The 14,861-nt window shown below is 36.8% G+C and overlaps 1 pseudogene; it reads left to right on the top strand.

The window, feature by feature from the left end:
- The first annotated feature begins 6,222 nt into the window (after window positions 1-6,222).
- On the top strand, window positions 6,223-7,366 carry LOC128661582 (integral membrane protein GPR137C-like; annotated as a pseudogene).
- Window positions 7,367-14,861: the final 7,495 nt, after the last annotated feature.

Genomic DNA, 14,861 nt, shown 5'->3' with positions numbered 1-14,861 from the left:
GCTTCATCTAAACTATTTGCAAACTGTCTAACTTCCAAAGTAAGACTAGAAATTTCAATTTTAATCCCTTCGAACTGTGGTGTGAATAACTCAGAGATTTGCCTTAATAAGTGTTAGTTCTCCATAAAAATAGAATTTGTGTCTTCATGTACGGTTAAGTTAGTGTCAGGATATTTAGACATTTTTTATATTTATATTTAAGAGGCATAGCTGGTGATTTATTAGGTAATTGTGTCATAAATGTATCCATTCAAATAAGATTTTTTTTGTATATATATCTATCTATCTATATATTTTTATTTTAGAGAAGAAAGAGTAAGAAGAGAATACACTTATGTATCCTCTTAAAAAGACAGGGGTTTCAGCACTCAAAGAGTTAAATATAGTAATAATAACAGTATCACACTTAGTATGTTTAACCCCTTAATGACCAAGGACGTGCAGGGTACGTCCTCCAAAAAAATGTCCTTAACGACCAAGGACGTACCCTGCACGTTGTTGGTCTTTGAAAGCAGTGGAAGCGATCCTGATCACTTCCAGCTGCTTTCATGTTATTGCAGTGATGCCTCGATATAGAGGCATCCTGCAATAACTTTTTTAAGCAGTCCGATGCAGAGAGAGCCACTCTGTGGCCCTCTCTGCATCGGCTATGATCGTTGGTGGGTGGGAGCATGTCCAGGGAGGCGAGTGGGCAGCTATCAGTAGAGGAGGGGGGCGGGATCGCGTGTGCGCACGCGTGCACGTGCACGGGAGCGCGTGTGCATGTGCATGGGAGCGTGCGCGCGCGTGCACGTGTCAAACTGCCCAAAAGTTAGAATTGAAGTGGAAGAGGCACAAGGTGGGAATCAGTGGGAGAGAGGGTGGGAATAAAAAATATTAATGATCTGGGAGAGGGTGGGGGGTTGGGTGTTAAGGGGGGTAAGCTACACTACAGAAAATCTTAAAATAAACTTTTGATTTCAAACTGGGTACTGGCAGACAGCTGCCAGTACCCAATATGGTGCACAATAAGGCAGAGGAGGGGGGTAGAGAGCTGTTTGGGGGGATCAGGGAGGTTGGGGCTAAGAGATCAGGGAGGTTGGGGCTAAGGGGGGGGTCCTACACAGCAGAATTATTTTTTTAAACAAAACAAAAAAAAACTTTTATTTTAGTACTGGCAGACTTTCTGCCAGTACTTAAGATGGCGGGGACAATTGTGGGGTGGGGGAGGGAAGACAGCTGTTTGGGAGGGATCAGGGGTGTGATGTGTCAGGTGGGAGGCTGATCTCTACACTAAAGCTAAAATTAACCCTGCAAGCTCCTTATAAGCTACCTAATTAACCCCTTCACTGCTAGCCATAATACACGTGTGATGCGCAGCAGCATTTAGCGGCCTTCTAATTACCAAAAAGCAACGCCAAAGTCATATATGTCTGCTATTTCTGAACAAAGGGGATCCTAGAGAAGCATTTACAACCATGTGTGCCATAATTGCACAAGCTGTTAGTAAATAATTTCAGTGAGAAACATAAAATTGTGAAAAATGTAGCGTTTTTTTCAATTTGATCGCATTTGGCGGTGAAATGGTGGCATGAAATATACCAAAATGTGCCTAGATCAATACTTGGGGTTGTCTACTGCACTACACTAAAGCTAAAATTAACCCTACAAGCTCCCTACATGCTCCCTAACTAACCCCTTCACTGCTGGGCATAATACACGTGTGGTGCACAGTGTCATTTAGCGGCCTTCTAATTACCAAAAAGCAACGCCAAAGCCATATATGTCTGCTATTTCTGAACAAAGGGGATCCCAGAGAAGCATTTACAACCATTTATGCCATAATTGCACAAGTTGTTTGTAAATAATTTCAGTGAGAAACCTAAAGTTTGTGAAAAAATTTGTGAAAAAGTGAACGATTTTTTTTATTTGATGGCATTTGGCGGTGAAATGGTGGCATGAAATATACCAAAATGGGCCTAGAACAATACTTTGGGATGTCTTCTAAAAAAAAATATATACATTTCAGGGGATATTCAGGGATTCCTGAAAGATATCAGTGTCCCAATGTAACTAGAGCTAATTTTGAAAAAAAGTGGTTTGGAAATAGCAAAGTGCTACATGTATTTATTGCCCTATAACTTGCAAAAAAAGCAAAGAACATGTAAAAATTGGGTCTTTCTAAACTCTGGACAAAATTTAGAAACTATTTAGCATGGGAGTTTTTTGGTGGTTGTAGATGTGTAACAGATTTTTTATAGTAAATTATAAGATATGATGAAAATAATGGTATCTTTAGAAAGTCCATTTAATGGCGAGAAAAACGATATATAATATGTGTGGGTACAGTAAATAAGTAAGAGGAAAATTACAGCTAAACACAAACACCGCAAACATGTAAAAATAGCCTTGGTCCCAAACGGACAGAAAATGGAAAAGTGCTGTGGTCATTAAGGGGTTAAATAATTCTTAGTGATTTATTTTGGTTGTTTCCACTTAAGTGCATAAACTCAGCAGATAAGGCATTATCCTCTCCTAATACTTTGAATATTCCTACTGATGCCAGACTAGTGTAGCTGTCCTACTACTCATTCTTTTCTCCTGGAGACTGACATCAATGTATATATATATATATATATATATATATATATAATTTAAAAATGTCTTTATAAGTTATTCTCATTACTTTAAATAAATGCACAATGAATTTCTATTAGTTGCTGTTTAGTATGCTTTACCTAGTGTATTATCTCTTTAAGTAACTGCAAATGTATAATTTCACCAATCCAGGAAATGGGCAGTGTTTAAAAGCTTGTACACGGAGTCCTATAATGTACGCCCTGAGGAAGCCCCATTGACGTTTGGTCATGTGGGGGGTTAAACGGCCGTTGGTGTGTAACGTCAATATTGTCAAGCAGTTGGCTAAATAATATGCTTTGCCTTTACTTTTTGCTACTGGTTCCCAGAGTGGAGGACTCACTTGATGATCAAATTATACAGTAACGTATTAACGGAATAACTTTGTTGCCATATGATACAAGGTTGCTTTGGAACGAAAGTGCTTTAAAACTAATAAGCACAACACCTGACAACAAATGCTGAATCTAACTGAACTGATATGTTTACCAGTGCAAATTGGAGTCCTTGGGAACTTGGCATTTAATACATGATACATTTTACATGTGTTAGGCTTAGCACTCATACTGTACGCTCTTTAAGTTTATAACTGCATATGGTTTGCTATATCTACGTATTTACTAGATAATGAACATGGATCCCTTATGACTACCATGAAAGCTTTGACCTTCTATTAATAGTGGTGCTCTCCTCTGGCTTGGGTGTTGTTCATCTAGAAAATAATACTGGCATGTTATAATATATGGCTATATGTTAAGCCATTTGTTTGTATATATATATGGCTCTTTAATCTCTGGCATAGATCCTCATGTTTTTTTTCTCACGATAACAGGTTTCCAATTCTAATATTGGGTTATCCTCTGAGAGAGGTGTTGCCATTGATTTACTGATGCAAAACGCATTTGCATGAATCCCCATTTATAAACCAAGGTAGCAGATTCCTGTTGGAGTACAGGGCTACCCTCTGGTAGGGGTGTTGCAACTAGCGTCTAATCATATTCATATCTATCCATGTAAATTGCTTATAAGCTGTCCATGCTTTTTTTATTAATGTGTATTTTTCACATTACACAATGTATTATTAACATATTAATGGAACAATAAAGCATTTATTATGGATGTAGTCTCTTTTGAAGGACTTATCTGCTGAGTTTATGCACTTAAGTGGAAACAACCAAAATAAATCACTAAGAATTATTTAAACATACTAAGTGTGATATCGTTATTATTACTATATTTAACTCTGTGAGTGCTGAAACCCCTGTCTTTTTAAAAGGATACATCAGTGTATTCTCTTCTTACTCTTTCTTCTCTAAAATAAAAATATACTTTTTCAGGGTCTGTACCACATAAAATTTACTAAATGTATTTTTGTTCCTCTACCCATCCCATAGTTTAATTATATATATATATATATATATAAATAAAGTGAACCAGTGAACCCAAATTAGGGTGTGCAAGGAATACAATACAGTCAGTCCTTAGGTCCCACTGGAAAATAAAATTATAAGTTCTACTTACGTATTTATAAATAAATATTTCTACATATATCTGTGGTTATTTTTGTATAATATATATTTATACATATATATATATAAATATATATATATATATATATATATATATATATATATATATATATATATATATATATACACATGATTATATATAGGTATAGATACACACAGATATCTATTTAGAAATATGTAGAACATATTCTGCTATTTGCAAGACACTGGAATGTGAAGTATTTACAGTAACTACATAGTTAAAACCTTTATAAAATATGAATATTGCATAAATATGTTTTTACATGTTTTCATATACTTGAGAGCAAAGGGCCCCATTGCACACACACACACACACATATATATATATATATGTGTGTGTGTCTATATATGTGTACATATGTATTTATGTGTTTATATGTGTATATATCTGTAAATACATATATACACATATAAATACATATGTACACATGCACACACACAGCCCTTTGGCCCTCCTTTTCTTTCTAACACCTGGGATCTCATATCTTTGAGCCTCTATAACTTTTTTGTGCAATATTTTTAAATAATGTTTATTAGATAGTGTGATTATGAGTGTAACTATACTTTGAAATGTATTTTTTATGTGTTTTGTGACACTTTTTCTTTGCGAAACAGTTAACCATAGCTCTGAATTCACGGTAATCGTAATCACGATTGCAATAACATTTATGTTCAACTCGTAATACAAGCCTAAAACCAGACAAGGGCAAACACCAGCAGTAAACCCTTATTGCTTGCAAGCAAACGTTTGCTTTCCACCTATACTCTGTCCCAATGTAATTATATGCTTTACCTCATAGTAAAAAGTTTCTGTTCTGGATTCTTCTATCACAGACATCCCTTATAACTATTCTTCATATTTCACTTTAAATAGTACTCTATTCTAACAACACACAAAGTACTGCAGATTTGACTAAATTAATAATTAAGGAAGACAGAGGATAAACACATAAGACCTGATATAAAACTTGATCAGACATGAAAAGCCACATTGCCACTGCCACAGGGGCATTGTCTAAAAAGGGTCTGTCGCTGTGATTTGTGAGATGTATCCCATAGAAAGTAATGAAGCTTGATGGAAGGGAAAACTACACTGGGGAGAGCGAAGAGAGGGGACACACTTTAAAAAAATAATTTCTGCAGCAAAAACAAATCAGATTACTCTGTTTTCAGTGTATAGTGTCTTATAATCACCTCTATTTTCATATGCACATGATTCTCTATTAAAAATAATATATTTTGTGTGTTTTGACACAATCTTGCCACCTTTTAGTTTTTAAAAAACAGCAAGATCTACAGGGGTGAAATGCTTAGAGAATATGCCAGCCTTGGCAGGCAAACTTAAAGGGATACTAAACCCAATTTTTTTCTTTAGTGATTCAGATAGAGCACGCCATTTTAAGCAACTTTCTAATTTACTCCAATTATAACTTTTAATTCATTCTCTTGCTATCTTTATTTGAAAACTCAGGAATGTAAGGTTTTGAGTCGGCCCATTTTTGGTTCAGAACCTGGGCAGAGCTTGCAGATTGGTTTGCTACATTTAGCCACTAAAAATTGGGTTTAGTATTTCTTTAAAATTATTTTAAAAATAAATTTATGTTTAAAAATTAACATGGTAGTACTAATGGATGATATAGCCTATGACTTTGTTGCTATGATGAAATTCTTTATTTTACTCTTTATCATGTCATTCCCAGCTTCAAGATTCAGAACCATGAACCATATTAGTTTAACTGTCTGTGCAGCATTATGCAATCAACAACAGGAAATTATGATGTTAATAGCTTAATTGATCTCTTCCAGCGGAGTTGTTTTGAACAGATAGAACTGCAGTAGGAGGAGGATACAGAAAAAAGGGAACAGAGTGATTGAGAGTATGAGGGCAAAATAACAGAGCCCCCCTTTGTTATAACTCAATGTTGTTTTAATGAGCTGTCAGTTTGTTTTTAAAAGTGAATTTTTTCATTAGTATTATTTCTCTTTTTAATTTTCTTAGGGGCTTCTGCTGCCTGGTGGTTAGGATTACCGCCTCCCTTATTTAAATGTTATTAGCTCCTCTAATATTTAGCTGAGGAATCAGTAAATTTAAGGATAAAAACATGAAATCTGCAATTCCCTGGTCTGTAGAGCTGGCATTAACTGTCTTTTATACGGTGCTTTGTTCTGCTCTCTTCTTGTTGATCTATTTGCCGCTGTGGTTGCTTTTACATTACAAACAAAAGAGACTCAGCCACCAAACCCTTGTCCTGTTTATCTGCCTGCTCTGGGTGGGCTTCAGGACAGTCCTGTTTTCTTTCTACCTAAAAAACTGTGCTCAAGCCAATGACTTGCAACCTTTTCCACACTGGGTCCTCTATTGCTTCCCAGTTTATTTGCAGTTCTTCACATTGTGTCTACTTAATCTATATTTTTCACAGGTTATTTTTAAAGCAAGGTGTTCCCCTGAATTGAACAAATACAAGATTCCTCTGTGACTGGGATTTTTATTTATAAGCATTGCTTTCCTAATAGTGAACTTGTCTTGGTTACTTATTGTTCATAACAAGTCTGAAGACCAGCACAAGTGGATCACGATAACTTGAATTATTTTTAATGAATGTCTCTTTTTTGCTTGTTCTGTTACACTGGCCAACAGCACCTACAAAATATCAACTATGTCTTCTGCATATGTCTATCTTGAGTCCAAGGGCACATCTGGGCACCAAACAGTCGTCATTGGCTCAGTAATCAGTGTGCTCTATATTCTAAGAGCTTGCTATAATCTGGTAGTAATTTCCACATCAGAAATTGAAACCAGTCCATTTAGCTATGGATAGAATTGGCCGACTGATCATGCTGCTGTAGAGGAAACAAATGGTTTAGTATACATACTCTTTGGGATTGTTTTCCTACTTTGTGAGCTTCTGCCAATAAGCCTGATGGTCTGTTTCTTTCGTGCGAAGAAGCTAAATCAGAATTTGGCAGCAGCTGGGATGGTGAACAGTCACAGCTTTGGGTCCAGTGATGATGATTTACCAAGACTTGCTGGAGCAAAATGAGAAAGAGGGAGCTTGCCTTCGACTCCAAAGGCCTCTGGATGGTATGGGACAATCCGTCCAGCTATGAGTTGTGCAATTTCCCCACCTCTGCTGAGCGAACTTCCTGCAGGTTCTCCTTTACTATTTGCTTGTGGAAATGTGGGATCACAAGTGGCATGACACACACTCCTCATGGGAAAGTTAAACTGCACCTTCTTGCAACTGTCTGTTACGTTTGAGACATTATGCGGTGTCTTTGTTTACGTTAATGCATTTACTTATACATTCTGTTTTTAAGGCACGTAAACCTTAGCCTTGGATACAGGCAGCATCCTTAAGATACTTTTACTATATAAGTTGCCTTAAGGAGTCTAATGGCAGCTGAAGACTTCTTTGCTTGTTAAAGGAAATATAAATGCATGTGGCACCTATGTACTCTCTAACATATTAAATTACATCAAGAAACATCAGAAGGCATCAAGCATTAAACATATGAGTAGAGCAAAATGTCATAACATTTTTAGAGAATGTCTACTATTTACTGGGATTGTATTGGGACATCTTTAAAATCTGTGACCTTTTTTCACTCTCAAAGTGAATTCATCTTGTGTTTAATTCTTAAACTAAAGGCATTTTTTTTTTTAATGCTAGCACTTTGACCAATACAAATAATAGGCTGCGTCTTTTTTTTTTTTTTTTTTTAGGCTTCCCCAACGGCTTTTCAATGCTCTTCCTTTTAACAAAATGCATATAACTTATGTATTGATAGGCAGATGTTTGATATTAGCTGGGAATCCTAATGCTCCCATGTTTTCTGAAAGGATGGAAACCTACATTGGCAGTCTTGTGTTACTAATTGGGACCTGTGTGGTCAGTTAGCATAGAGTCATGGGGGGGTAGTTATCAAGCCGTCTACTTTTCTGGCTTCGCCGGCCCAATACGCCCACCTAAGCTCGCCTCACATCGCTGCCGCGGACCTGAAAAAATACGCCTAAGTTATCAAATAAAGCTGTCAAAAAGCCGCGGGGCGATGAGCAGCGGACTGTGACAGTTATCACTCATCCGATCTCGCTGCCCTTCGGCTTTTTCCCAGCTTTATTGCTAGCCTGTCACTAAGCACTCACACTAAACTACACTGTTCTACCCCCTATACCGGCGCCCCCGGAGCCTCCCGCAACTCAATAAAGTTACTAACCCCTAAACCGCTGCTCCTAGACCCTGCCGCAACTCTTATAAATATATTAACCCCTAAACCGCCGCTCCTAGACCCTGCCGCAACTCTTATAAATGTATTAACCCCTAAACCGCCACTCCCGGACACCGCTGCCACCTACAGTATACCTAGTAACCCCTATCCTGCCCCCCCTACACCGTCGCACTCTATAATAAAGTTATTAACCCCTATCCTGCTGATCCCGCACCTCTCCGCAACTAAAAAAATAGTTTAACCCCTAAACCGCCGCTCCCTGAACCCGCCGCAACCTATATTAAACCTATTAACCCCTATCCTGCCCCCCCTACACCGTCGCCACCTATAATAAATTTAATAACCCCTAATCTGTCCCCCCTACACCGCCGCAACTAAATAAAGTTATTACCCCCTAAACCGCCGCTCCCGGAGCCCACTGCAAGCTACTCTATACATATTAACCCCTAAACCGGAGCCCACCGCAACTATAATAAATGTATTAACCCCTAAACCGCCGCTCCCTGAACCCGCCGCAACCTATATTAAATGTATTAACCCCTATCCTGCCCCCCCTACACCGTCGCCACCTATAATAAATTTATTAACCCCTAATCTGCCCCCCCTACACCGTCGCCACCTATAATACATTTATTAACCCCTATCCTGCCCCCCACTACGCCGCCACCACTGTAATAAAATTATTAACCCCTAAACCTAAGTCTAACCCTAACCCTAACGCCCCCCTAACTTAAATATTAATTAAATAAATCTAAATAAATTAACTCTTATTAACTAAATGAATCCTATTTAAAACTAAATACTTACCTTTAAAATAAACCCTAATATAGCTACAATATAAATAATAATTATATTCTAGCTATCTTAGGATTTATATTTATTTTACAGGTACCTTTCAATTTATTTTAACCAGGTACAATAGCTATTAAATAGTTATTAACTATTTAATAGCTTACCTAGCTAAAATAAAGAGAAATGTACCTGTTAAATAAATCCTAACCTAAGTTACAATTACACCTAACACTACACTATACTTTAATAAATTATTCCTATTTAAAAATAAATACTTACCTGTAAAATAAACCCGAAGATAGCTACAATATAATTAATAATTATATTATAGTTATCTTAGGATTTATATTTATTTTACAGGTAACTTTGTATTTATTTTAGCTAGTTAGAATAGTTATTAAATAGTTATTAACTATTTAATAACTACCTAGCTAAAAGAAATACATAATTACCTGTAAAATAAATCCTAACTTAAGTTACAATTAAACCTAATACTACACTATCATTAAATTAATTAAATAAACTACCTACAAATAACTACAATTAAATACAATTACATAAACTAACTAAAGTACAAAAAATAAAAAAAGCTAAGTTACAAAAAATAAAAAAATAAGTTACAAACATGTTAAAAATATTACAACAATTTTAAGCTACTTACACCTAATCTAAGCCCCCTAATAAAATAACAAACCCCCCCAAAATAAAAAAATGCCCTACCCTATTCTAAATTAAATAAATTTCAAAGCTCTTTTACCTTACCAGCCCTTAAAAGGGCCATTTGTGGGGGCATGCCCCAAAGAAAACAGCTCTTTTGCCTGTAAAAGAAAAATACAACCCCCCCCCAACATTAAAACCCACCACCCACATACCCCTAATCTAACCCAAACCCCCCTTACAAAAACCTAACACTAATCCCCTGAAGATCATCCTACCTTTAGTTGTCTTCACTCAGCCGAGCCACCGATGGAACTGAAGAGGACATCCGGAGCGGAAGAAGTTAATCCTCCAAGCGGCGCTGAAGAAATCTTCCATCCGATGAAGTCATCATCCAGGCGGCGCTGAAGAAAAGTCTTCGATCCGGCCGATGTCATCTTCAAAGAGACGCTGAAGAGGTCTTCTATCCGGGCGAAGTCATCTTCCAAGCCGGGTCTTGAATCTTCCTTCCGCCGAAGCGGGACCACCTTCTTCACCGACGGACTACGACGAATGACGGCTCCTTTAAGGGACGTCATCCAAGATGGCGTTCCCTCAATTCCGATTGGCTGATAGGATTCTATCAGCCAATCGGAATTAAGGTAGGAAAATTCTGATTGGCTGATGGAATCAGCCAATCAGATTCAAGTTCAATCCGATTGGCTGATCCAATCAGCCAATCAGATTGAGCTCGCATTCTATTGGCTGATCGGAACAGCCAATAGAATGCGAGCTCAATCTGATTGGCTGATCCAATCAGCCAATCAGATTTTTCCTACCTTAATTCCGATTGGCTGATAGAATCCTATCAGCCAATTGGAATTGAGGGGACGCCATCTTGGATGACGTCCCTTAAAGGAGCCGTCATTCGTTGTAGTCCATCGGTGAAGAAGGTGGTTCCGCGTCGGCGGAAGGAAGATTCAAGACCCGGCTTGGAAGATGACTTCGCCCGGATAGAAGACCTCTTCAGCGCCTCTTTGAAGATGACATCGGCCGGATCGAAGACTTTTCTTCAGAGCCGCCTGGATGATGACTTCATCGGATGGAAGATTTCTTCAGCGCCGCTTGGAGGATTAACTTCTTCCGCTCCGGATGTCCTCTTCAGTTCCATCGGTGGCTCGGCTGAGTGAAGACAACTAAATGTAGGATGATCTTCAGGGGATTAGTGTTAGGTTTTTGTAAGGGGGGTTTGGGTTAGATTAGGGGTATGTGGGTGGTGGGTTTTAATGTTGGGGGGGGGTTGTATTTTTCTTTTACAGGCAAAAGAGCTGTTTTCTTTGGGGCATGCCCCCACAAATGGCCCTTTTAAGGGCTGGTAAGGTAAAAGAGCTTTGAAATGTATTTAATTTAGAATAGGGTAGGGCATTTTTTTATTTTGGGGGGGTTTGTTATTTTATTAGGGGGCTTAGATTAGGTGTAATTAGCTTAAAATTGTTGTAATATTTTTAACATGTTTGTAACTTATTTTTTTATTTTTTGTAACTTAGCTTTTTTTATTTTTTGTACTTTAGTTAGTTTATGTAATTGTATTTAATTGTAGTTATTTGTAGGTAGTTTATTTAATTAATTTAATGATAGTGTTGTATTAGTAGGCTGACCATATTGCCGCTTTAAGAAGGAACACATATGAAAAATACATATGTGAGGGTTCTTATACAAAACCATTTCTTTAAACAGCCCTGAAAACAGCCCTGACATATGTATTTTTCATATCTGTCCCTTTTTAAAGCGGCAATATGGTCAGCCTAAGTATTAGGTTTAATTGTAACTTAAGTTAGGATTTATTTTACAGGTAATTTTGTATTTCTTTTAGCTAGGTAGTTATTAAATAGTTAATAACTATTTAATAAATATTCTAACTAGCTAAAATAAATACAAAGTTACCTGTAAAATAAATATAAATCCTAAGATAGCTATAATATAATTATTAATTATATTGTAGCTATCTTCGGGTTTATTTTACAGGTAAGTATTTATTTTTAAATAGGAATAATTTTTTAAAGTATAGTGTAGTGTTAGGTGTAATTGTAACTTAGGTTAGGATTTATTTAACAGGTACATTTCTCTTTATTTTAGCTAGGTAAGCTATTAAATAGTTAATAACTATTTAATAGCTATTGTACCTGGTTAAAATAAATTGAAAGGTACCTGTAAAATAAATATAAATCCTAAGATAGCTAGAATATAATTATTATTTATATTGTAGCTATATTAGGGTTTATTTTAAAGGTAAGTATTTAGTTTTAAATAGGATTCATTTAGTTAATAAGAGTTAATTTATTTAGATTTATTTAATTAATATTTAAGTTAGGGGGGCGTTAGGGTTAGGGTTAGACTTAGGTTTAGGGGTTAATAATTTTATTACAGTGGCGGCGGCGTAGTGGGGGGCAGGATAGGGGTTAATAAATTTATTATAGGTGGCGACGGTGTAGGGGGGGCAGATTAGGGGTTAATAAATTTATTATAGGTGGCGACGGTGTAGGGGGGTCAGGATAGGGGTTAATACATTTAATATAGGTTGCGGCGGGTTCAGGGAGTGGCGGTTTAGGGGTTAATACATTTATTATAGTTGCGGTGGGCTCCGGTTTAGGGGTTAATATGTATAGAGTAGCTTGCGGTGGGCTCCGGGAGCGGCGGTTTAGGGGGTAATAACTTTATTTAGTTGCGGCGGTGTAGGGGGGACAGATTAGTGGTGTTTAGACTCGGGGTACATGTTAGGATGTTAGGTGTAGACAGCTCCCATAGAAATCAATGGGATGTCTGTCAGCAGCGAACTTGTACTTTCGCTATGGTCAGACTCCCATTGATTCCTATGGGATCCGCCGCCTCCAGGGGTGGCGGATTGAAAACCAGGTACGCTGGGCCGTAAAAGTGCCGAGCGTACCTGCTAGTTTTTTGATAACTAGCAAAAGTAGTGAGAATGTGCCGCACTTGTGTGCGGAACATCTGGAGTGACGTAAGAATCGATCTGTGTCGGACTGAGTCCGGCGGATCGATGCTTACGTCACAAAATTCTACTTTTGCCGGTCTCGAGCCTTTGATAACTAAGGCGTATCAGCCTCGCCACAAATACGCTGTGGAATTCCAGCGTATTTGAGGTTGACGGCTTGATAACTAGGCCCCTTTGTGTGTTTGTTTGTTTTATTAGTACTGCTGTCTTAGTCGTGCATCTTATATGCAGATGTTGAACAGACCTGTTACACCCATCTGAAAATGCATTATGTGAAGCAAATGTGGGATTATTTTCTCATCTCTCAAGCCTAACTGAGCTTTAAGTGTGCTGCACACTTAAAATAGCCCTCTTTCTGTAGGACAGCCATGGCTGCAAGTCTACTGAATTCCCTTACTGAGGGAAATGATGGCTCTTTCCGTGCATTTGCTTCATCATGAAACTACTAATCCATATTATTTCTGCAGGGCTTAAAAGTAAGAGATCAGGGTTAATTTTATTTTTTAATTATGTTTGTCAGTTCATATTTACTGTAAATTGCATAATTTTAGTAAGAGACTGTTCACCCAGTAACTGTAAAAGTTATTGGGGATCTGGTCCGTTAACATCTAACCCTCTTTGGAGCTGCAGGATATTGCAGTGCATTGTAGCGCTTTTGGGGACCAAATGGATGATATTTACTTGATCTAATGTTAACAAAAAATGAATCGGGGAGGTTTAAAACAATGCAGCATTCACCTTCTGAAACTGTAAAAATCAATTATATTGACATACCCTAAGCAGCAAGCACATCTGTTCAGTATTTACCGTGGATTTGAATATAATTTTGCATTGTAAGATGGATCGTGAATGGCGAGCAAACACTGTCCTTTTTTTATATAGTTTGTTTTATGTTATGGAAACTTGGTGGTTTACAATGTAACATTGCACTGAATTATATTACATTGTCTCCCTTTTCTTTTCTTTTCTTTTTTTTTAAACGGTTAAATTTAAAGCAGCTTATTTTGTATTTGATTTTGACAAAACTAACCTGTTTTGTGGGAATTTGCTTATTTGACTAAGATTTCCAAACCATGTAAAATTTAAAAAGATGTTTGAATATCACTGGTGTCATGTAAACGCTGACACTCTAGATATTAAAAAGCACAATATATATAGGGGGGTTATTTATACATTGGCAATAGTAAAATTTCACCATTTTAAAAACGGTATTCTGTGTATTCAACCTGATTTTTACACTTTAATATTTGCTGTTTCCGCCAACATTATTCACTGCTCAAGTTTAAGATAAGCAGAGTGGTAACCAGATACAATTTGTACAATAAAGCTAGAATTACGGTTATATTGAATAAATGTTTTGGGGTCTTTTTTTTTCTTTTAGAGTTTAAATTCCCCTATGAAGAGTCAAAAGAAATCAAGGAGAGGTTTTTTTTTTATTTGATTTTTTTTGGCAAATTGCATAACAGTAGATTTGTTCAGATTACAAAGAAAAAGGGCATAATTGGTCAAAATGGGGAAATTGATAGCCAATATCATTAACAAAAGTTGGTTTAAATTAAATGTCTTAATGTGTTTTAGCTTTGCAACTCCAGATATGCCAACATCTTTATACATCTAGTCCTAAACTTAATAGTAAAGTGATTGGTGCTGCTGTAAAGTTCTATCATACTTGTTCATTTAGATTTTACCAGTGCAGTGCTGTTTATGGTGCCTAACGACTGGTGTGCATTTTATTTTCTTCTGTAATTAATAAGCTGCCAAAATCTATCAGTGTTTTTACTAGTTTTCCTAAAGAGAATTTTTCCGTCAGTGTAGATTCCACAATGATATATATATATATATATATATATATATATATATATATATATATATATATATATATATATATATATATTTGACTAACTCTGCTTGCACTAGAAAATATGGGCTCAAGGCTATATATATATGAACCAATTGCTTTATTTTGGAGTCTAGTGTTAAGCTTAACCCATTTTCTTAGCTGATCTAGCAAATGTCTGCCCCTCACCTAT

This window comes from Bombina bombina, chromosome 5 (genome assembly GCF_027579735.1).
Source record: "Bombina bombina isolate aBomBom1 chromosome 5, aBomBom1.pri, whole genome shotgun sequence".
Taxonomy (NCBI): domain Eukaryota; kingdom Metazoa; phylum Chordata; class Amphibia; order Anura; family Bombinatoridae; genus Bombina; species Bombina bombina.
The sequence above is the reverse complement of the archived record's forward strand: the minus strand, read 5'-3'. Positions and strand labels throughout refer to the sequence as shown.